At 41.0% G+C, this 22356-nt stretch overlaps 1 protein-coding gene and 1 pseudogene across 3 annotated transcripts in view; both read right to left on the bottom strand.

Annotated features, from left to right (window-relative positions):
* The window catches only part of CENPT (centromere protein T), a 595880-nt gene that overhangs the window by 342955 nt on the left and 230569 nt on the right, over window positions 1–22356 (bottom strand). The gene's annotated exons all lie outside the window — the stretch shown is intronic.
* On the bottom strand, window positions 19877–21570 carry LOC141113004 (probable ATP-dependent RNA helicase DDX17 pseudogene; annotated as a pseudogene).

Raw genomic sequence — 22356 nt, 5'->3', positions numbered from 1 at the left:
ATATCTTTGATAAAAATAACCCAAATTAGTGGATATTATTTGGTCTTTGTGAAAGTTAGAGAGTCTATAAAGCTGTGGTGCAAATCATAAAAAATTGATCACACCTGAATAGGGCTGAAACAACTAATCGATTAATCGACAACTAATCGATTATGAAATTAATCGATTACTATTTTCATAATCGATTAATCTACCAGTAACATAATGGGGTTAAAAAAAAAAAACTAAAATGAGCCCTTTATAGTACAAAAAGAACAAATAATCGCTACTGCAAATATTACTTTCACATTTCTACACTAAAAAAAAATTAACCCCTTACAGTGGTGATTATATGCTTTTTTTGTACTATAAAGGGCTAATTTTAGTTTTTTTCACCCCATTATGTTACTAAACGTCTTAGACCTGGTTCACATCTATGTGTTTTTTTGGTGCTTTTTGCAGAAACGGACTACAGTTCATTCACATGGTTTCCTATGGGACAAGTTCACGCAAAACGGTGCTTATTTGGTTCAATATACTTCAATAGAGAAGCTGCAGAAAAGCATGTAATGCTTTTTTGCAGCAATATGTGTTTTTTAATCTGCCCAACAACAAATTGGCCAAAAAAATGCAAAACCGCAAATCGTAGCAAAATTGCGTGCGCAAAAATCAAAACGCACAGCAAAAAGCACTGCAGAAACAGATGAAAAGCAAACTGCATAGGTGTGTACTGAGCCTTATGCTGGCCACATGGATTAATTTTCAGACGAGAATATTCAGACGAAAAATCTTTGTACATTCACTGAATGAAAGAACGAACGTTCTTAAAATTACTTTTTTTTTTAAGGAAGACTTTGTTTTTAATAAAAAAAAATTGATCACTGAGTCTGATGATATTTACCAGATTCACCCTTTAATAGTATATACAGTATATCTCCTCTAATAGTATATACAGTATATTTCCTCTAATAGTATATACAGTGTATCTCTTCTGTCTGTTATGCTCAGAGTGGATTCGATATTTTGCTCCCTAACCATATAGTTGGTTATTTATATTTACCACTGCATAGAGATATTTAAGAATAAATTACCTTTTTTAAAAACTGTACACATTAACTAAATTATACACCACACTTTTTTTTTAAGGTTATTAACCGAATAATCGATTAATCGAAACAATAATCGGCCAACTAATCGATTATGAAAATAATCGTTAGTTGCAGCCCTACACCTGAAGTACACATTTCTTGTGACCCGAACAAGTCAGGAAAGTACAAACACCCCCCAAATGACCCCTTTTTTGAAAGTAGACATTCCAAGGTATGTAGTAAGATGCATGATGAGGTTTTTGATGTTGTCATTTTTTCCCAAAATTCTTTGAAAAAATGAAGATTTTTTTTTTTTTTTCCCCCCACAAAATTGTCATTGTATTAGGTTATTTCTCTCACATGGCATGTATATACCACAAATGACACCCCAAAATACATTCTGCTACTCCTCCTGAGTACTACGATACCACGTGTGTGGGACTTTTTCACTGCCTGGCCACAGAGAGGCCCAACATGCAGGGAGCGCCATCACGTGTTCTAGGAGCATAAATTACACATCAAATTTGTTGACTACCTATTACACTTTTGAAGGCCCTGGAGAACCAGGACAATGACATGTGACACTGACGTGGTACTGATGACAAATGGCACTGATACGTGGCACTGATGTGGCACTGATGACAGATGGCACTAATACATGGCACTGATGACAGATGGCACTAATACGTGGCACTGATGACAGATGGCACTAATACATGGCACTGATGACAGATGGCACTAATACATGGCACTGATGACAGATGGCACTAATACATGGCACTGATGACAGATGGCACTAATACATGGCACCGATGACAGATGGCACTGATATGTGGCACTCATGACACTGATGACAGATGGCACTGATACGTGGCACTGATGACAGATGGCATTTATACGTGGCACTGGGGACAGATGGCAGTGGGGACAGATGGCAGGGACAGATGGCACTGGGGACAGATGGCAGGAGCAGATGGCTGGGGCAGATGGCTGTGCTGACACTTTTTTTTTTCGTTTTTTTTTTTTTTCTGTTTACTCACCGCAGCAGCGGTTCCGCTCTCCCTCCTCACACGCTGTCTGTGTGAGGAGGGAGAGCCGGCGATGAGAGAGGATCTCATGTTTACATATGAGATCCTCTCTCATTGGCAGAGCGATCGCACTGTAAACGGCCGCTGTCATTGGCCGTTTACGGCGATCTGTGACTGGCTGTGTCCGAGGGACACGGCCAGCACAAAACTTCCCCGATGCGCGCCCGCGGGAGCGCGCAACGCGGAAGTAAAAGGGAGGACGTCCAGGGACGCCCTCCCGGCAATTGGAGTCCGCGCTGTAGCCGTCTTTCGGCTATAGCGCGGACGCCTAGTGGTTAATCAGACTACATTTCCAATTAATCCTTGAGATGGGAGTGAATATGGGAGGTACACTAGGCTTGTACATGTAAATGTGAACTCGTCCACTTCAACATAAATCACACCCCTCATTCTGCAGCCAGCAAGCCATACATAACACGTCATAAGTTACAGCCTTATAAATGCAAAGCATTTTAATATAAATTAATAATATAATATTAATTTAATGCATTTAATAAATAAAAATTGAATTAATAAATGTAATGCATTTAATATAAATGCAAACCAGCGCCGCTTGTCAGGGACCACCAGTGTCGCTTGTCAGGGACCACCAGTGCCGCTTGTCAGGGACCAACATGTCAGTGACCACCATGCAAGGGACCCCAAATGTAAAGCCGGGATTATAAGAAATGACTTGTATGACACAGCGGGGATCTCCCATTGTGTCGAGTATTTACGTGAGAACACGGATCGCTGATGCCCCGCCACCCGCCGTTATGATTGACAGCGCACTGGTCCTATAACAGTGGTGGAGGGGGGTGAGATCAGCAATCGGTGTTCTCATAGAACAATACCTGATACAGTGGGAGATCCCCACTGTGTCATACAATTACTGATAATAATCACCACTGTGCACGGAAATAGCACCCTCCCCCCACTGCCCCAGGGGGCAGTGCGGCAGACGGGGTGGAGTGGAGAGGCGAATTGTTAGCAGGAGCGGAGGAGGGAGGAGAGAGAGGAGGACACCTCCTGCACGGGCGGCACAGACCGGGGGCTGTGAGACCCCTTTCACCCACAACATGTCTACACTTCTGTCTGTGGCTGATTCATGGTTTCTGACAGAAGTCGAAAGCCATGAATTCAGAAGATGAAGTGAATACACTAGTTGGTAATATTTTTTCCAGATTGGATGAGCAGAATCACCGCATAGATCAGTTTGCCATGGCGTTACAAACGCTCCCGAGTCACACGGCTCACCTGGAATCTCCCACTGTGGCTGATCCGGTACAACCTGTGTTGCAGGCCGTGCCTGCTGCTGCTCCAGCCTCTGTGCAGGCACCCGTCTTGAGTATTACTTCTATAAAGGAGGTATGTCTGGTTCCGCTCCGCTTCCCCAGCGATTTGGGGGTGATCCAGTCCAATGCAGAGGGTTTCTCAACCAGGTTGAAATATACTTTGGGATGCTGCCCCAGGTGTTTCCCACAGATAGAAGCAAAGTAGGTTTTGTGATATCTTTGCTCTCTGAGAGAGCCTTGGCCTGGGCAAACCCTCTATGGGAGACACAAAAACCTGTTGTCTTGAGTTACCCTGAGATTGTGGCTTCTTTAAAAAGAGAATCTGACGTTCCCGCAGGCTCCTCTTCTGCTGTCAAGTGCCTCATGTCCATCAGAGAAAGAGAACTGTTGCCGATTACGCCATTAAATTCTGTACTCTGACAGCAGAGGTTGCGTGGAACAATGAGGCCCTCGTGGCTGCTTTTTCTCATGGTCTCTCGGATAACATCAAGGATGAGATAACAGCCTCAGATATACCCACTGAGCTGTAGAAGTTACGAACGCTTGCCATCCTCATTGACTCTAGACTCGGAGAAAGACTCTCTGTAAAGGAGCGCTTGCGGAAGCCTCCTGCATATTTGTCTCCGAGCTTTCCACCCTTGCCTCCCTCACCTCCCATGCCTCCTGGTACCGAGTCGGTCAGTGAAGATGAACCCATGCACTTGGGCTTCACGCGTCTCCGTGGATGAGAGAACTCTTGGGAGGAGGGAGAGATTATGCCTTTATTGTGGCCAGGCAGGTCACTTTTTGAAGTCTTGTCTTACCCGTCCAGGGAACACCCGAACCTTGAGGCCCTGTCACGGACAGACCTTAGGTGGTGTTGTTTCATCCCCAGTTATCCTGAAGGATAAGCCCTTGGTTTGGGTCACCCTTTCTTGGACAGTGTCGTCTGTCGAGATACAGGCTCTAATCGACTCTGGGGCTGCAGGCCTGTTCATTGATGCTGCCTTTGTATCAAAGCACTCAATTCTGCTGCAGCTGCACGACACTCCACTTGCCATTGAGGCTCTTGACGGGAGACCTCTACAGCCTGCCCATGTGACTCATGAGACTGCTCCGTTGTCCATGACTGTAGGGGCTCTTCACCATGAGATAATCCAATTCCAAGTTATTTACTCACCTAAGTTTCCGCTGGTTATTGGTTATCCTTGGTTACAGAGGCACAACCCCTCTTGATTGGCTCGTGTTGAGGTTCTCTCCTGGTCACCACAATGCAGTAAGACATGCTTCCAGAAGGTAGCAAGGGTCCTGTGCACCTCTTCACTCTCCTCCCTGCTGGAGGAGTACCGTGATTTTAGCAATGTCTTTGACAAAGGTCAAGCTGGTAGTTTGCCTCCACACCGGTCGTATGATTGCGCAATTGACCTTCAACCTGGTGCCATACCCCCTCATGGCCGGCTTTACCCCTTGTCAGTCTTGGAGGATAAAGCCATGGAGGAGTATGTTGCAGATACACTTTCGCAGTTTCATCCGCAAATCCCCGTCTCCTGCTGGTGTTGATTTCTTCTTGTGAAAAGGAGGAGTGGTGAACTGAGACCTTGTATTGATTATAGGGGTCTCAATCTTTTCACAATTAAGAATGCTTATTCAATTCCGTTGATTACGGAGTTATTTGACCAACTAAAAGGGAGCAACGGTTTACAGTGGACGAGTGGAAAACTGCGTTTAATACCAGAACAGGCCATTATGAGAACCTCGTAATGCCTTTTGGTATTTGTAATGCCCCGGCAGTTTTTCAGGAATTTATTAACGATGTCCTCCGAGATTTGTTGCAGTTGTGTGGTGGTTAGTTTATCTCAATGATATCCTCATATTTTCCAAGTCCCTGGAGAGCCACCACACAGATGTCTGTTGTGTGCTTCAGAAACTAAGAGAGAACGATCTCTATTGTGTGAATTCCATCGTGAACAGGTTAAATTCCTGGGTTATGTCATTTCCAATGCTGTTTTTTCGATGGACCCATCGAAAACTTTCAGCAGTCTTACAGTGACCTGTGGATTTACGTCCTCTGCAGCATTTTCTTGGCTTTGCAAACTATTATTGGAAGTTTATTTGTAACTTCTCATCTCTGGTCAAGCCCCTGACTGATATGACCAGAAAGGACGGTAACCCAGTGTTTGTCTCCGCAGTCCATTAAGGCCTTTGAGAGTCTCAAGGCTGCCTTTGTTTCTGCTCCTGTGTTGGCACATCCTGATCCTACGTTACCTTTTATCCTTGAGGTAGATGCTTCTGAGACTGGAGTTGGCGTCCTTCTGTCTCAACGTCCTACCTCAGAGCGCTATGCATCCTTGTGGCTACTTTTCCAAGAAATTGTCACCTGCGGAGTGCAATTACGAGATTGGTGACAGAGAGCTGTTAGCGATCATTTTAGACCTGAAAGAATGGAGACATCTTCTCGAAGGTACCACTGTGCCGGTTCTCATTCTTACTCACCATAAGAAACTCACATTCTCACCTGAGGCTAAACGCCTCTCTCCCAGAAGGGCGCGATGGGCTCTTTTCTTGTCTAATTTCAATTACATTGTCTCATTCTTACCCGGTACTAAGAATGTAAAGGCTGATGCTTTGTCAGGGCAATTTTCCTCCACTTCCAAGATGGAGTCAGTTCCGGTTCCTGTGATTACTCCTGATCGTATTCTGGCTACGGTTCGCACCAGTCTTACTTCTTTGGGTGACAAAATTCTTGCTGCTCAGGTCCATGCTCCTCCGGAGAAACCTTGTGACCGCTGCTTTGTCCCAGAGAGTCTCCGTACTGCCGTGCTCCAGACTTACCATTCTCCCAAGGCTGCTGGCCACCCTGGAAAGAATCATCTCTTTTGGGCTATTTCCCAACAATTCTGGTGACCTAGTCTATGTGCTGATGTAACCGCCTTCATAGCTGCCTGTTCCGTGTGTGCTCGGAGTAAGACTCCACGACACCTTCCAGTGGGCCTCCTACAACCCATACCCAATGGAGAGAAGCCCTGGACCCACCTGTCTATGGATTTAATTGTGGAGTTACCCAACTCCCAGGGCAACACAGTTATACTTATGGTGGTTGACCGGTTCTCGAAAACGTGTCATTGTATTCCACTTAAGAAGTTGCCCACTTCTAAGGAACTGGCTTCCATTTTTGCTCGGGAGATCTTTTGCTTACATGAGCTACCCAAAGTGATTGTCTCGGACAGGGGTAGTCAGTTTGTGCCCCGATTCTGGCGAGCTTTTTTCCACAGTTCGGAATTCAGCTTGCTTTCTCCTCACCCGCAGTCTAATGGGGCCACAGAACGAGCCAATCAGTCCTTGGAGCAATTCCTACATTGCTATATTTCTGACCATCATAACAACTGGTCAGACCTCTTACCGTGGGCGGAGTTCGCTCACAATAGTGCCTAGTTGTCCCCATTTATGGCTAACTATGGTATCCAACCTTCCATGTTGCCTGACTCATTTGTTCCGCAGAGTATTTCTGCATTAGAGGAGCATCTCCGTGGTCTTCGTTCCACTTGGGCACAAGTCCAGGAGGCTTTGCGTCATGCTAATGATAGGTACAGACTCCATGCTGACTGTAGACACCTGCCTGCGCCTTCCTACCAGGATGGGGACAGGGTCTGGCTGTCATCTCGCAACCTCTGACTTTGTGTTCCCTCTCTGAAGTTCGCACCTCGGTTTATTGGGCTTTTCCGTATTCTTTGCAGGATTAACTCAGTGGCTTACGCATTAGACGTTCCTATTAATATATTATCTCAAATGTATTTCATGTCTCCTTATTAAAACCTTTGGTCTGCAACCGCTTTACCACCTCGGTACACCATCCTCACCCTGTACAGGTTGAGAACCATGAGAAGTATGAAGTACAGTCCATTGTTGACTCCAATAGCTATCAGTCAGCAAGTCAAAATGTAACGGAAATTATGCAAACACAAGAGAATGTACCTTTGGAACCTAGTTGTTCAAGTTGTGATACTTTTTGTACGTATATTGAGCATTTAGAGAATGAAATAGAAATGCAGAATGATACCATTTCAAAAAACAAACAGATCTCGGTACTTACAAAGAAGGCTGCAAAGAGAAAACAGTCAGCTGCGGTAACATCGTCGCTTATACCGGAGAATCCTGTTGAGTTAGACGAACCGTCAGAATGTGACATTCGAAAGCAAAAGTTATTAGACAGAGCGTCTAAACTTAAATTGCAAATACACGATCAGTTGATGAAAATTTTGAAAGATATCCCGCATTATGACTTGAAAGCAGATGTGTTTCGCAATGGGGATGTTTTTGAAAGTTTTTGTGATCGTTTCAATTTGACTGATGAGCAAAGGAATAAAATTTTCTGTTTATGGGTTCCTAATCATATAGCAAGATGTTTATTTAAAACACCTTACATTGATGAATATGGAACTGAAGTTCATACTGATGCATCTGAAAGACTGCGTCAGTTATTGATGTGTATAACAGGGGAGGAAACTCCGACTGCTGAGATATTGGATTCTTTAAAGGTAACGATACATGACGATCCATATCATTTTCGTGAAACATTTGCAAAGGCATTCAGAATGGTATATGCAGTGGGAGATGAGAATTCTGCATTAATAAGGGCATTTGTTCGGAAATTTACATATCTAGATCCTGCATCGATGGCGTTAGCCAGTCAAAAGGAAACTTTGGACGATGCAACTTCAGTTGTAGATCTTGTAAGAAGACAGCTGAAACGTAGTAATTTGAAAACAAAAATTGCTGTCATTCAGAATAGTAATTCTGACAGACATTCAGAATAATGTAAAAGCAGGCGGTGCTGCCACCTTCAGGAACGACAGGGTAAGACAGGTTGATAAGAAAAGACCAATGACTTGTTTCTTTTGTCAAAAGCCTGGTCATTATAAATCACAATGTAGGAAGTATTTAAAATATACTGAGTCGAAAAACATTGGGAAAGAAAATGGATTAGTATTCACTAAACCTTCTGCCCCACCTTCAACAGAAGAAGTTCAAACTTTTACTCCCTATGCCCCTTTGAGAAAAGAGCTAAAAGAGATTGGTACAAATATGAATGCACATTCAACCAGCGATAGCAGTGGGAGACAGCCATTGTTATCTTCTCCATGACAGAGGAAAAATAAATTGAATACCACTCTTTAGTACCTGTAGCGCCTATATTTTTAGACAAGAGTGGTCGACCTTATTTAAAGGTTAAAATTAATGGACAAAAAGTGAAAACTCTTTTAGACACTGGTGCTCAGATTAGTGTCAGTGGTTTGAAATTACCTGTTTTATCGGATGCAGCAATTTGTACAATTGTTGGGTTTAATGGAACAGGTGATTCTTAAGCTAAAATGTGTAAAAATGTTTCTTTTGAAATCCCAGGTCATTTAAAAAATGAAATAGACATGTGGTTTTGTAAAGGATCTGAAAATATCATTGGAACTGATATTTTGTATCAAAGAGGGTGAATTATTGATTTAGGCAATGGAGTGCTTTGGAAAGGTTCAGCTAATCGTAAGCCTGTGGTAATTGATCCAGCTGATTATTCAGAAGTGGGAAGCATATGTTTGACAGAAACAGTTCACAATGATTACAAATGGCCTGATACAGGAGAGAATTTGAAGTTAAAACAAGTGGTACAGTCACACAAAAAGCTTTGGAGTCAAAAAAAGAATGATGTTGGATTATTTAAAGGCATTGAAGTTAATGTTGAAGGCAAGGATCATCCTTTCGTGAAGCCATATAAATTACCACCAGATTCTGATGAACCTGTCTCATTGATCATTCAAGAGTTTTTGGAACAGGGTATCATCAGGAAAGCAAATTCTGTAACAAATATTCCTTTATGGGTTGTGGCTAAACGAGATGATCCTAGTGCATACAGACTTTTGATTGACCTAAGAATGCTAAACAAATACATACCATGTTGTTCGCCTATTGTAGCGGAAACACCAGATATCATGTCGCAATTAAATGCTAATGTAAAAGTGTTTTCTGTATTAGACATTGCAAATGGATTTTTTAGAATTTCTTTGGCCAAGAGCTGTCAATACAAATTTTCATTTGTGTATAAAAATGTTTCTTGCGTTTTTACAAGACTTCCTCAAGGATTTCATAGTTCCCCGTCTATATTTCATCAGGCGTTGGCAAATGTTTTATCAAGATTCTCTAGACCTGATTGTTTAATTCAGTATGTAGATGACATACTTCTTTCAAGTGAAAATGAGGAGGAGCATTTGACTCTTCTGGCAGAATTGTTCACACTTCTGCAAGAAGAAGGTCTCAAGCTGAATACACGCAAAGTTCAGCTTATGAAAAGTGAGGTAAAATTTCTAGGAATTTTGATTGGCCCAGGGAAGAAGCAGCCTTTACAGGAACGTATAGAGGCTATTGCATCTTTACCTGTACCAACAACATTCAAAGCATTGAGACAATTTTTGGGATTGGTAAATTTTTCCAGAGATTTTATCGAGTCATTTGCAGAGAAGGAGAAACCGCTATATGATTTGTTAAAACATACAGAGGATAGTGAATTTGGTCCTTGGACTGAAGTCCAGCAAAAAGCTTTTGAAATGTTGAAAAATGATTTACAGTCAGCCCCTGCATTAGCGACAGTGGATAAACAAGCACCATTTGCTTTGCAAATGCATGCTTCAGAGATTGCCATCTCAGCTGTTTTGCTTCAGAAACAGGGAGAAGATTGGAGAAATCTTGGGTATTTTTCACGTTTAATTACCCCAGTGGAGAGAGGACTTGATGAATGTGTTCGACAATTAGTGGGTGTGCATTATGCAGTAAAAGCAACAGAGCATATTGTAGGATTTAACAAAATCATTCTGCAAACCCCACATAGTACCTTGAAGTTCCTTTTTGAGAAAAATGTTCCTGGAGTCTCTAACCAAAGATTTTCTCAATGGTTAGTGGCTCTGTCACCTAAACAAATACAGGTTGAACACAATGCCAAGTATATCCTTCCTCAGTTGATGGAATACAATGGGCTAGAACATGAATGTTTGTGTGAAGTCCATGAAACACATTCTCCTCTTTTTCGTAGAGAGGCAGAGGAAATTGATGAACCTGTATTTGTTGATGGTTCGAGATATTGTATGTCAGGTAATTATTACAGTGGGTATGCAATTTGGTATCCAAAGCGTAATCTTGCCATACAACACAAGTTGCCAGGACATTTTTCAGCTCAACGAGCAGAACTTGAAGCAGTAAAAACTGTATTGACAACTGACAAGGAAGAGAATAGAGGCTCACTAGTGATTTATAGTGATAGCTCATATGTTGTTCGTTCTCTTACTGATTATTTACCTATTTGGAAACGAAGAGGTTTTGTAGATTCATCCAACAAGACTCTTGTGCAGAAAAAGACATTAGAATCAGTTTTTGACCTTGCAGAAAGTAATCCTCTTGCATATGCTATTGTAAAAATTCCATCACATAAAAAAGATAATAGTGAGCTATCTGTAGGCAATAGAAAGGCAGACACATTAGCAAAGGAAGCAGCTTTGCATGGAGAGTTAGTAATTCAACCTGAAACGGTCTCAATTAATGTTGTGAAAAAGACAGACACACATTTACCTTCGTTTTCTGAGAAATAAGAGAGAGACAAGTCCATCTCTTGCCCTTCATCGGATGGTTTAGGATCTTCCTTGGTTTATGAAAACGGGATCCTATGTCACGACGCAGACGGTTTATTGTGTCCTGTTATGCCACAACACCTACAGGTGGAATTCACTAAATTTAACCATGACAGTTTAGGTCACATTGGTAAGCAAAAATTGCTTGAAATTCTTAAAGAGAAATTCTACTGGGACAAAATGGAAGAGACAGTGGACAGTGTAATCAAATCTTGTCTGATTTGTGCACAAGTGAATCCTAGACCAAAAGGTCAGAAACCTCCTTTACAAAGAATTCCTCCAGCAGATGGACCTTGGTCTTCTATACAAATAGATTATATAAGGCCATTACCATCAGGAAAAAATGGATTCAGATTTGCATTGGTTTTAGTTGACATTTTCTCAAAATGGATTGAGATTCTTCCAGTACGCAAAGATGATGCTTTAACAACTGCTAGGATGTTGGTTAATCATGTTTTTCCAGTCTGGGGTATACCAGCAAACCTCAGTAGTGACAGAGGATCCCATTTTACAGGTAAAATCATGCAGGCAATGTGTAAAATTTTGGGAATTGAACAGAGATTTCATGTACCGTATCATCCACAGTCTGCAGGAATTGTTGAACGGATGAATAGGACTATTAAATCTAGAATTGCAAAAATGTTGTTAGACAGAGGAAATACTTGGGTTGATGTTATTCCTTGTATTTTAATGAGTGTAAGAAGCACAACTTCTGCTGCTACAAAGTATTCTCCTTTTGAATTAATGACAGGGAGGAAAATGCCGCTTGTGTTTCCACATGAACCTTTTTTGTCTACACCTCAAAGGGAGGCAATAGAGAAATCAAAATGGTTGCAGATGTTGCAGGACAATTTGAATAGTATTTTGCCACATGCAGCTACTTGTATGCAAAAAATGGTCCCTCCACATACTTCTAAGTTTGAGAAAGGAGGTCAGCTCATGGTAAAAAGTTTCAGGAAAAGTGGACCGTGGCAAAGTAATTGGGAAGGTCCATTTGACATCTTGGATGTTCAATGGGTAATGGTACAGGTACAAAGGCCCCTCAATTCAGTGAAAAATGCATGTAGACAACAAAAAACGTGGGTGCACACTGATCAATGCAAACTTTATAATCCGAGATAATGATGCTGCATTTCTTTTTCCAGGAATGAATTACAAAAATCTAACCTGGAGAAAATATGGACTCCAAAAGGAAGAAAAGATGTCAGCTCAACAAAAAGGTTTTAAAGAGAGAAAACTCATCATCACAGGATTCATCTTTTCTCTTGTGACAATTTTATCTGTGGTAAAATATATCACAAACTGTTCCAGCTATGCAGAGGTTAACAGGATTGAAGAATTACACTACAAAGACATTACATTATTCAGAGACAAAAGAGATGTAGACATTGATGTCAATTCAGAGGAACAAAATTATAAAAACACTAATATCAATAGAAAGGACAAAAATGAGAGAGTCATGATTTTAGATACGTTGATATTGATACAGCTGAAGATTTGTATGGATATGTTTGTATAGGTCAGAGATAGGATTGCTGTCTGCAATTGTATTTCATTCATAGCAATAATATCGAAATCAACGTTAAAATAGAATCTAAAACAAATTTTGTTAAAATGCAGGGATCTTATAGACTAAACAACAAAACTGGAAGTTTTGAATGCAATATATTGTTGAGGAGTTTCTGGGCTATATACTTAAAGGGTAATGACTCAACAATTTGGTCTGGAGATGTTACTAATACTATGTCAAGATCTGGGAAAGTATTTTACCCCCTAGATCATTTTTATTACCTTTTTCAAAGTTTCGTAAAAATATTAGATCCAGAACATTTAAATATAATTGGAGATGAAAAAGGGGATGTTGTAAGAACATGGGATTTTAAAGTAACAAGACAATTAACACAAATAAGGGTTAAAATTAGTATTTCTGTGGTCAACATGAATATTCCGGAAATTTATATTTTCCCACAATCTTTGAACATTTTTGAAGATAATGATAGTTTGCATTTGATATGTAAAACAAAAATATATGTACCTCAAGATTCATTGGTAACTTGGAAAAGGAACGATGAATTTTTGGGAAGTTTTCTTCACAGTTCTACTATGATAATTCATAAAGGAATTTATGGTAGTGTGAATTGGATCAATAAAACATTTGTTTATCAACAAATGAGAGTATCTTTGAATGATACTGGTATATATGAATGTTGCATATCAATAGGAAATTATCCGGTGAAATGTGCGAAGGCAAGTGTTGTTGTAATGTCTCCTAGGAAAACTCCATGTGTTGGTAATTAAAGTGTTTCAGCAAATCCATTTCAGATTAACCATTTCCAATCCAGAACTCTTTTGAGAGAGGGACGGTTTGTCATTATATTGTGGAACTTTAATGTTTCAGAATGGAAAATTTCTACAAGGTTTCCACAATGTCAAGGACATTTGGTTAATATGGAATTGGGTATTGAAAGATGGTTTGGAATTAATAGTAGGAATCAAAACAGAAATAAGCGTGGTATTGTTGAAGGTATTTTAGGAGGGATTGGCACAATTGGGAGTATAACTAATAGTATGGACATTAATACTTTAAAGTCTGATCCTGAGACAGCTGTTTTAGTGGGTAGTAACGGGATTAATATACAGAGGAATTTAAATGAAATTTTAGAAAATATGGTTATTAAAACAGCTAATATAATGGGTCCATCTATTTTACATCTTCAAAATATTACTCTTGATTTAATGTTAAGTGAACAACATTCTCCTATTGCCAGAGCATGTTTAGAGATCCAGACTGAATATTCCACTAATTTTAAAATAATTGCACAAGCATTTCAGAGTGGAATAACCCCTCTTGGCATTTTACAGAATTTACCCAGAGAATATGTATATGCTATAAATCATACAGATTTATGGGTAAATAAATGGATAGGATGTAAACAGGATGTTTGTTATAGTTCTTCTATGATTCCAATAGCAGGACAAGAACAAATTTTGGTTCCAATCACTGTCTTGGGATTACCCGTCAGCAATACACAATTATTGTATTATAAATTACAGTATACAGATTTTGCATTTAACAAGGAACATTCTGAATTAGAAAAATTAGATTTGTCATCATGTTTACAATTTCAGTCTAAAGTTATTTGTTTGCCTAATCAAGATAAAAGTATTTTTCATTCTTGTTATCATAATCATACATTATGTTCAGCAAGAATAGAAAAAGTTGAAACATTTTCTGAATTAATTACTCGTGTAGATAAAAAGAAGGTTTGTTTTCAGATCATGTCAGATACAGAAAGGGTTAAAACTTTTTTCTCTTCTTGTACAAATACAGAAAACCTAAATCAAGGCTTGTATTGTATAGAAGGAGACATTGTAGCAATAAGTATTAATGGGTTTAGAACAAATTTAACAAATATGCTTATGAAAAATATAAGTGCTCTTCCCACACAATATAATATATCTCAGATAGATGAATTTCCTTGGGAAGAGTGGGCAAATGTAATTCATAAGGATAAAGGTTTATTGATAGCTTTGGCTAAGGAACTTCAGAATGCAGAAATATTGTTTAAACATGAACAAGGTAATTTGCAAGAGATATCTCATCAATGGTCAGAATTTTCAGGAAGTAATTGGTGGAAAAAATTCAGTAATAGTATATCAATTTGGGTAAAAACTTCAATAACCTCAGCAGCAGGAAATATTTTATCACATCCTATAGTTATTCTTTTTATTATTATTATGTTATTCATTATATTTCAGTTATATTTGATGTTTAAAATGAAAAAATTATATTATCGAATTAGAAATGAAATCAAGAAAGGAGATGATTTATTGCAAAATAAGCTTAAGAGAAAGATGGGTTTTGGTATTGCAGACTCGGTTGGTGATGGAAATACATTTGGAGTTATTGGATCAAAGTCAGTATGAATGAGACATGAATGCTATGTATGGATAAAATATGATTGTTATTCATATTTCAGAGGGGAATGTTATATTCTTAATATCTAAATTTTAATTGTCTTTATTAAAAAGAATATGCATTTTCCATAATTGTGTGACTGATAAGACTTTGAGCTAGTGATATTCAGATGGCGACTCATTGACTAAGACTGCAGGTCAAGACCCTGTCAGAATTTGATGGATTTTGTAAATAATATATGTATGGGTTGAAAATCTTCCTATGTAACCGATACTCTGTTTGATATATGCGCTTATGTTTTAAATGGTCTGATGTTTAGTCTGAAGGTTTCTCTCACACATATATCTTGTTTCATGTTTAGAAAGTTTGGTAAAGTTAAAGACAGATGTTGCTCTCTGTTAGCCCCCACTCTTAGGAAGGAGGAGAAAGGGGAGTGTATTGGAGGGATTTGTGTTTGGGGGCGAATTTGAAAGACTGAGTTCATATAACAACAAGGAATCCAGTCTTCTGCCTCTTTTTCTTACATCTCCTGCTTTCAAGTTATACATCTTCCTATTCAAGACACGCAGCATTTCTTCCAGGACACAAGAAGTTAATCGGCCATTTTTAATAGGCCATGACAAAGGGAAAGCATATATTCTAATGATTTTAAGAATTCTTTTCAGATCTTTGAAACAAATGAACTATATTTGAACATTTTTTGCATATATGAAACAACATTGATTCTGAATATGAACGTACTATTTTTGTAAGTATTTTCCAAGTTTTGTGTGTACAATAAAACACACAGTTTGATTTAAGCGGACTCAAGCAGAAATAATTCCAAAAATCGTCTCATGAGAAATCATTATTGAAGGCTTTTTATACAATATTAAGCCATTTATTTCAATGACTAATTTTTCATTCAACATATTCATAATAAAAACTGAATATTAGAGGGCATTTGGGAATTTTAAAGGGCGATACTGCCCACAATGACCTCCTCCTGGATAAACCTGAGGTGGTTTTTTGACAGGCACCTAAAAGATAAGATTCTTAGAGCCAATGTGGTAGACCCCCTGTCTAAGATAGAATTGTTTAGGGATGTAAGAGGGTTATAACAACTATATGATCTGTAAATTGGAAGAAATTAGATTTTTTTTTTTTTTTTTTTTTTTTACAGGTTTTCGCATCTCAGACCACAGAACAAATAAAGGTGATCTCCTTTACCACTTATAATACTAGCTACGTTGTCTATTTGTTACATTGTCCCTGTGGCAAACAGTACATTGGCATAACCACTAGGAAACTAAAGGATCAATTGAGGAAAGATACTGTATATACACATTAGAAGAAGATTTAGAAGCCATGACTTATCGGCACACTTTAGGAAACATAACTGGAAGGACCCCAAAGGAATAAAGTTTGTGGGTATAGACAAATTAGAACCACACTGGAGAAGTTGCAAAAGAAAACGGGAAGTATTAAAATATGCAGACCTAAAGGGACCAAGGTTTTCATGTAGATATAGATATTGTTTCATTGTTAACAGTTTGATGTCATCTTTTTTACAACTTCTGTATTATTATGCACCCATTATTATGCACGTTTTTTCCAAATTTTGTCTATTTATAGATTTTATCCCTTTCATGCCTAAGCCTATGTCTGACATTTGTTGCCACTGTATTGAGTGCTGTATGCTTGGAGGATGCATGTGATCAGCACAGATCCAATCAGCACTGTCCAGAGGGTCAGGGATCCTACAGTCTAATAGGACAGTCGGAAAACTCCTACAAGCTTGAAACCAGTGCATGGCTGGATACTGATAGAAGTCAGAAGACTGCTAATGAGAAAAGGTATTTAGCACTTTATATTTACTAAAATGATTACATTTCCATGCTCTATGTACTGTGGCAGATCAGATATATAGTGAATGCAGGGTCCTGGGTTTAGTAACACTGACTATACATGAATATATCCTGCAGCATAGATATGGTTTCATTGTACTTGATTTTTTTATTTTTTTTAAGGTATTTATTTACAGTATATTTATCATAGTCATCTTGTCAGGTACGTGCTGGCCATAGTGCAGCCGAAGCTCATAGGCAGATACGCATACACAGACTCACATTTGTAGGTGCCCGTCTTGCCGGGCATAGGCCAATGCCCATGCGCAGAAACATTCGCTCGATTGCATATGTGCATGCGCTAAAATGCGCACGCAAGTTTACCATTAATGCTGGCGCCAAATGGCCTATATAAAGTCAGCAGCTGCAGTGCAGTGCTGTCTAATCTGCAGCTTTACCCGAGTCTAATCCTGTATCTGCATCCGATTACCAGTGTTTGACCCGGCTTCCTTTACTACACCTGCTTATCTACAGCCCTGACCCCAGCTTGCCTTAACCTTGCTATACCTGATATTCTGCTGCCAACCTCTGCCCATCTACTGACCAATCTCTGCTTACTGCTTATGCCATATCTGATTATCTGTGAGTGACCCGGCTTGTCTGACCCTACTCCAGTCTTGCTCCATCCAGTATCTGGTGATGCTGTCCTGCAACCCCTGTGCATCTGCACTTGCTGCTTATGCTGCCACCTGCTGCTTACCACCCAGCCTGGTCTGGGGACCTATCAGCTGCACATCTCTACCATCAGCAAGGAATTTTGCAGGCACTCCAGTGGCTCCTGAGCCAGGGCTGTAAGAGGTCTCCTTCTACATGTCAGGCTCCGTTACAAGGTACATGACAGTATCAGACAGCCATGTCTGAGCCTGCAAGAGGAGCCTCCCCAAGGAACAAGATCTGTCAGCAGCTCGCAGCCCACACCCAAGCTGTCAAGTCTCTGCAGGATGCTTACGCTCAGCTGGAGGAACATGTGCAGTCTTTGGCTACTTCTGCAAGTACTACCACAACCTCATCTCCTGCTGCTGCACCAACGCAGACTGCCGCCAGCCCTTCCGTGGTGATGCTACCACCTGAACTTAGAGTTACCACACCTGAAAGATTCTCAGGGGATTGAAGCAAGATCAGAGCCTTCCACAACGCCTGCCAGTTATATTTCGCCCTGCAGCCCCAGACTTTCTCTCTGCAATCTACCAAAGTGGGATTCATTATTTCTCTATTCAAAGGGGAACCCACCGCCTGCTTGAGGAAAATAACATACAGATGCATGCTAGGTCATCTTTCTTTGATGCTATGGCCCAGCTCTACGGCAACCCACAGTGGACTGTCACGGCAGAAATTGCTCTTCATGTGCTCCAGCAAGGCCATAGAGTGGTTGAGGACTAGGTTACGGACTTCAGACGCTGGTGCACAGATAGAACACAGAATGAAGCAGCTCTGCGAGAACCTAAAAGATGAGCTAGTCTGGGTTGGGGTACTTAATACCCTGGAGGGTCTCATCGTCCTGGCTATTCAGATCGATTGCAGGTTCCGTGAACGTCATTTAGAGAGATCTGCCCAGCAGACCCGTCTTGTGTGGATGATGCCTTGAGCTCCAGTTCATGCTTATCCTACTTCTCTCAACTTGGCTCCTGCCAGTTCAAGTACTGCTGAACCTGCATTTGATGTCTCTGAACCGATGTAACTGGGGTTGATGCGTCCTGCTCTGACTCCCGAGGAAAGTCTATTCTGCCGACAGAGCAACCTGTGTCTTTACTGCGGAGAAGATGGTCACTATGTGCATGCCTGTTCTGCAAAGACGCAGAAGTGTTCACCTATTATTCCTGCTAACCTGTCAACTCTGTCAACTAATGCAACTCATCTAGCTCTTCCACTCTCGTTCCAGCTCCCGGAAGGAACAATTTCAGTCAACGCTATTATTGCCTCAAGAGCATGCAGTTGTTTTATTGACCTGGCTTTTGCTACGCAGCAACATAGTCCCCTGCGACCAAAGGCTCATGGACCATCTACCTGGCTGATGGCTCTTGTATCAAATCAGGACTAGTGACCAAGGAGACACCTCCATTACCTGTAGTTACTCCTACTCAACATAAGGAGTTAGAGTCTTGATGTCATCACTTCCCCATTGTTCCCTGTCATTTAAGGCCTACCTTGGCTTCAAGCCCACAACCCCCAAATCAACTGGGGTGCCAGAGAAGTTCAATTCCGGTCATCCTATTGCTAGAGACACGGTTTATCAAAACCCCCCAATGGCCCAACAACGCTGTTATGTATGGACTCTGATCAAGCTGTACACCAGTTGGTGCCTGAACCCCATCATGAGTTCCTTGAAGTCTTCAGCAAAGAGGGGGCTGACACTCTTCCTTCCCATCAGCCATATGATTGCCTGACTGAACTCCTTCCCGGGGCCGAGATTACCTTTGGGCGAATATTTCCGCTTCCTGAACGAGAGCAAGAGACTTTTAAGGAATATATCAATGAAAATCTGGAGAAAGGATTTATCTGCCCATCTACCGCCCCAGCAGGGGCAGGAATATTCTTTGTGACAAAGAGGGACCACTCTCTTCGTCCATGTGTGGATTATCGGGAATTGAACAAGATCACGTTTAAAAAACCACTATGCCCTTCCTCTAGTAACCGAGTTATTCCAGAGATTAAGATCTGCAACAGTTTTCACCAAGTTGGATTTGTGAGCGGCTTATAACCTTGTCCATATCCACGAAGGGGATGAATTGAAGGCTAGTTGTTTGATTCATGTAGTTAAAGAGGCCCCAGGGCGGGGTGAACTGCTGGGACATCAACGGCTGTGGTGCTTGACCGTATGCTGTTACACCATAGCTTGCCAGTGCCCCTGCCGTAAAAGCGCCCTGCCCGTAACCATACTGGGTAGGTTGAAAGTTTGTATTCTACCCTCCATAGCCAAAGCCCTGTTGACCTTGGTCCCCTCCAGACCCATTGCTAGAAAGCCCAACATATCTGTTGTTCTGCATATCACATCTGCCCATTTCTTTGCCATGCATTCTTCTTGGTACATCATGTTTGGGTTGTTATTAGTGGGAATAGTGCGGTACCTAGAGCTGCCACCTCCTCTACCTCCATGACCATGAGCCACCAGTTGCATAAGCTTAGGATTTATAGTTCGATTAGCTTCCTGTTAAACTTTGACCAACTCACGAGCTTGCTTCAAGTTTCCGGGGGTGAAAAAAGGTGTAAGCTGTACCCTTATTTGTACTACGAGCTGTATGTCCAATTCAGTGCACGTACTCTTCTGAGCTATTACGTGCACCGAATTAGACGTACGTACGTTAATCATAGTTAATGACGAACTTGATATCTTCCACATCTAGAACTCAAGAAAGCAACATCTGTGGCAATTAGAATTGAGGCTTTTCCACTGCGAAATTCATTCAAAACCCAGTCACACTCCTGTTGACTCTTATCACCATGAATACACATAGCAGGCCACCCGTCACGTTTCATTCTGCGAGTTAAGTCGTCATACCGGCGTTTGGTTTCTACAAAAATAATAGTCTTATTTTGTTTCTCTGCCATTATTTCTTCCATAAGTCGGATAAGCTTGTGATCTTTTTCACTTTCCTGGCATACATCAACAATCTGGAGGATTTTATGATTTGCAGACAACTCCAAGTTTCCTACATTGATCCTGGACATAGTCCCTTAAGAAGTCTTCAGCCAGTTGACGCACCTCTTTGGGCCACATTGCACTCTACATCAGAGTTTGCCTATCAGGCCTGATTTGGTCAACAATCTTGCGAGTCTGTGGTTCAAAACCCATATTAAGCATTCTGTCTGCTTCATCAAGTAAAAGATAGGTACAACGTCTCAGGTTAGTTTTCCCAGTCTCCAGAAAATCAATAAGTCATCCTGGAGTGGCAATGCATATTTCAACATCTCTCTCTAGATCTCTTATCTGTGGACCCTTGGGAGCTCCACCATAGATACATGTGCTTTTTAAAACGGGATGACTTTCCATAACCATCAGCGAACTGCTGTACTTGCTGAGCTAACTCTCTGGTTGGAGCGAGAACTAAACAAATTGGTCCATCCCCACACTCGAGATAAGGCTGGTGGTTAAGGTGTACCATAGCAGGGAGCAAATACGCAAATGTTTTTGCCAGATTAAATCTAGGCAATGCCCACCATGTCTCGACCACTTAAGGCAGGGGGAAATCCTTGGCACTGAATAGGTGTGGGTTCTTTAAAACGCTGGTCAAGGAGTGCATCCATAACACATAGTGGAAAATTAGTCTGATGGAAATCATATATAGGTTTTGGACAGTTTACACCTCTGGTCGTAATTTCTTTCTTCCTGCGCAGTTGATCTACATCATGTATTGTCATACGTTCAACTTCTGAGTGTTCTTGGTAGAAGTTTTTCTCAAATTTTGGAAGTTCATTTAAATCCCTTTTTTTTGTGAAGACGTTCACCTGGATTACCAAACTTCGGAAATCAGGGGCCACCCATGCCACCTCGGTCCCGATCCATGAAGCTTACACTCATTGTGTTGTCGCGCAGCACCCAATCACTTCACACGGTGAAGGTAAAGAATTGGTCATTATTGTGGTAAAATGAAGTGGACAGTTCTGACGTCTTTTCACATTCTGAAGTGAAGTTGTTTTAGAGGAAAGAACATGAACCCCAGACCAGCTGATGTCGTCCTGGGAAGCACCAGCACAAAATGGCCGCCATCTTCTGTGAACAGCAATTTTCAAGTCTTGCCACAGATTCTTAATTGGATTTAGATCTGGACTTTGACTGGGCCATTCTAATACATAAATATGCTTTGATCTAAACCATTTCATTGAATCTGGCTGTATGTTTAGGGTCGTTGTCCTCCTGGAAGGTGAACCTCCACCCCTGTCTCAAGTCATAGGTTGGACTTGATGGACTTGTGTCTTTTTTTTTCAACCTCACCTACTATGTAACTATGCAAGTCTTTTGAAGACTCTCACACGGGTTTTCTTCTAAGATTGCCCTGTATTTGGCTCCATCCATCTTCCCATCAACTCTGACCAGCTTCTCTATCCCTGCTGAAGAAAAGCATTCCCACAACATCATGCTGCCACCACCATGTTTCACGGTGGGGATGGTGTGTTCAAGCTGATGTGCAGTGTTAGTTTTCCTCCACACACAGCATTTTGTTTTTAGGCCAAAAAGTTCAATTTTGGTTTCATCTGACCAAAGCACCTTCTTCCACATGTTTGCTGTGTCCCCCAGATGGCTTCTCACCAACTGCAAATGGGACTTCTTGGCTTTCTTTCAACAATGGCTTTCTTCTTGCCACTGTTCCATAAAGGCCAGATTTGTGGAGTGCACGACTAGTAGTTGTCCTGTGGGCAGATTCTCCCACCTGAGCTGAGGATCTCTGAAGCTCTTCCAGAGTTACCATGGAACCTCTTGGCTACTTCTCTGATTAATGCTCTCCTTGCCTGGACTGTCAGTTTAGGTGGACGGTCATGTCTT

This window comes from Aquarana catesbeiana, linkage group LG11, assembly GCF_042186555.1.
Source record: "Aquarana catesbeiana isolate 2022-GZ linkage group LG11, ASM4218655v1, whole genome shotgun sequence".
NCBI classification, from domain to species: Eukaryota; Metazoa; Chordata; class Amphibia; order Anura; family Ranidae; genus Aquarana; species Aquarana catesbeiana.
Note: the sequence above shows the minus strand (reverse complement) of the source record. Positions and strands in the feature narration are given on the sequence as shown.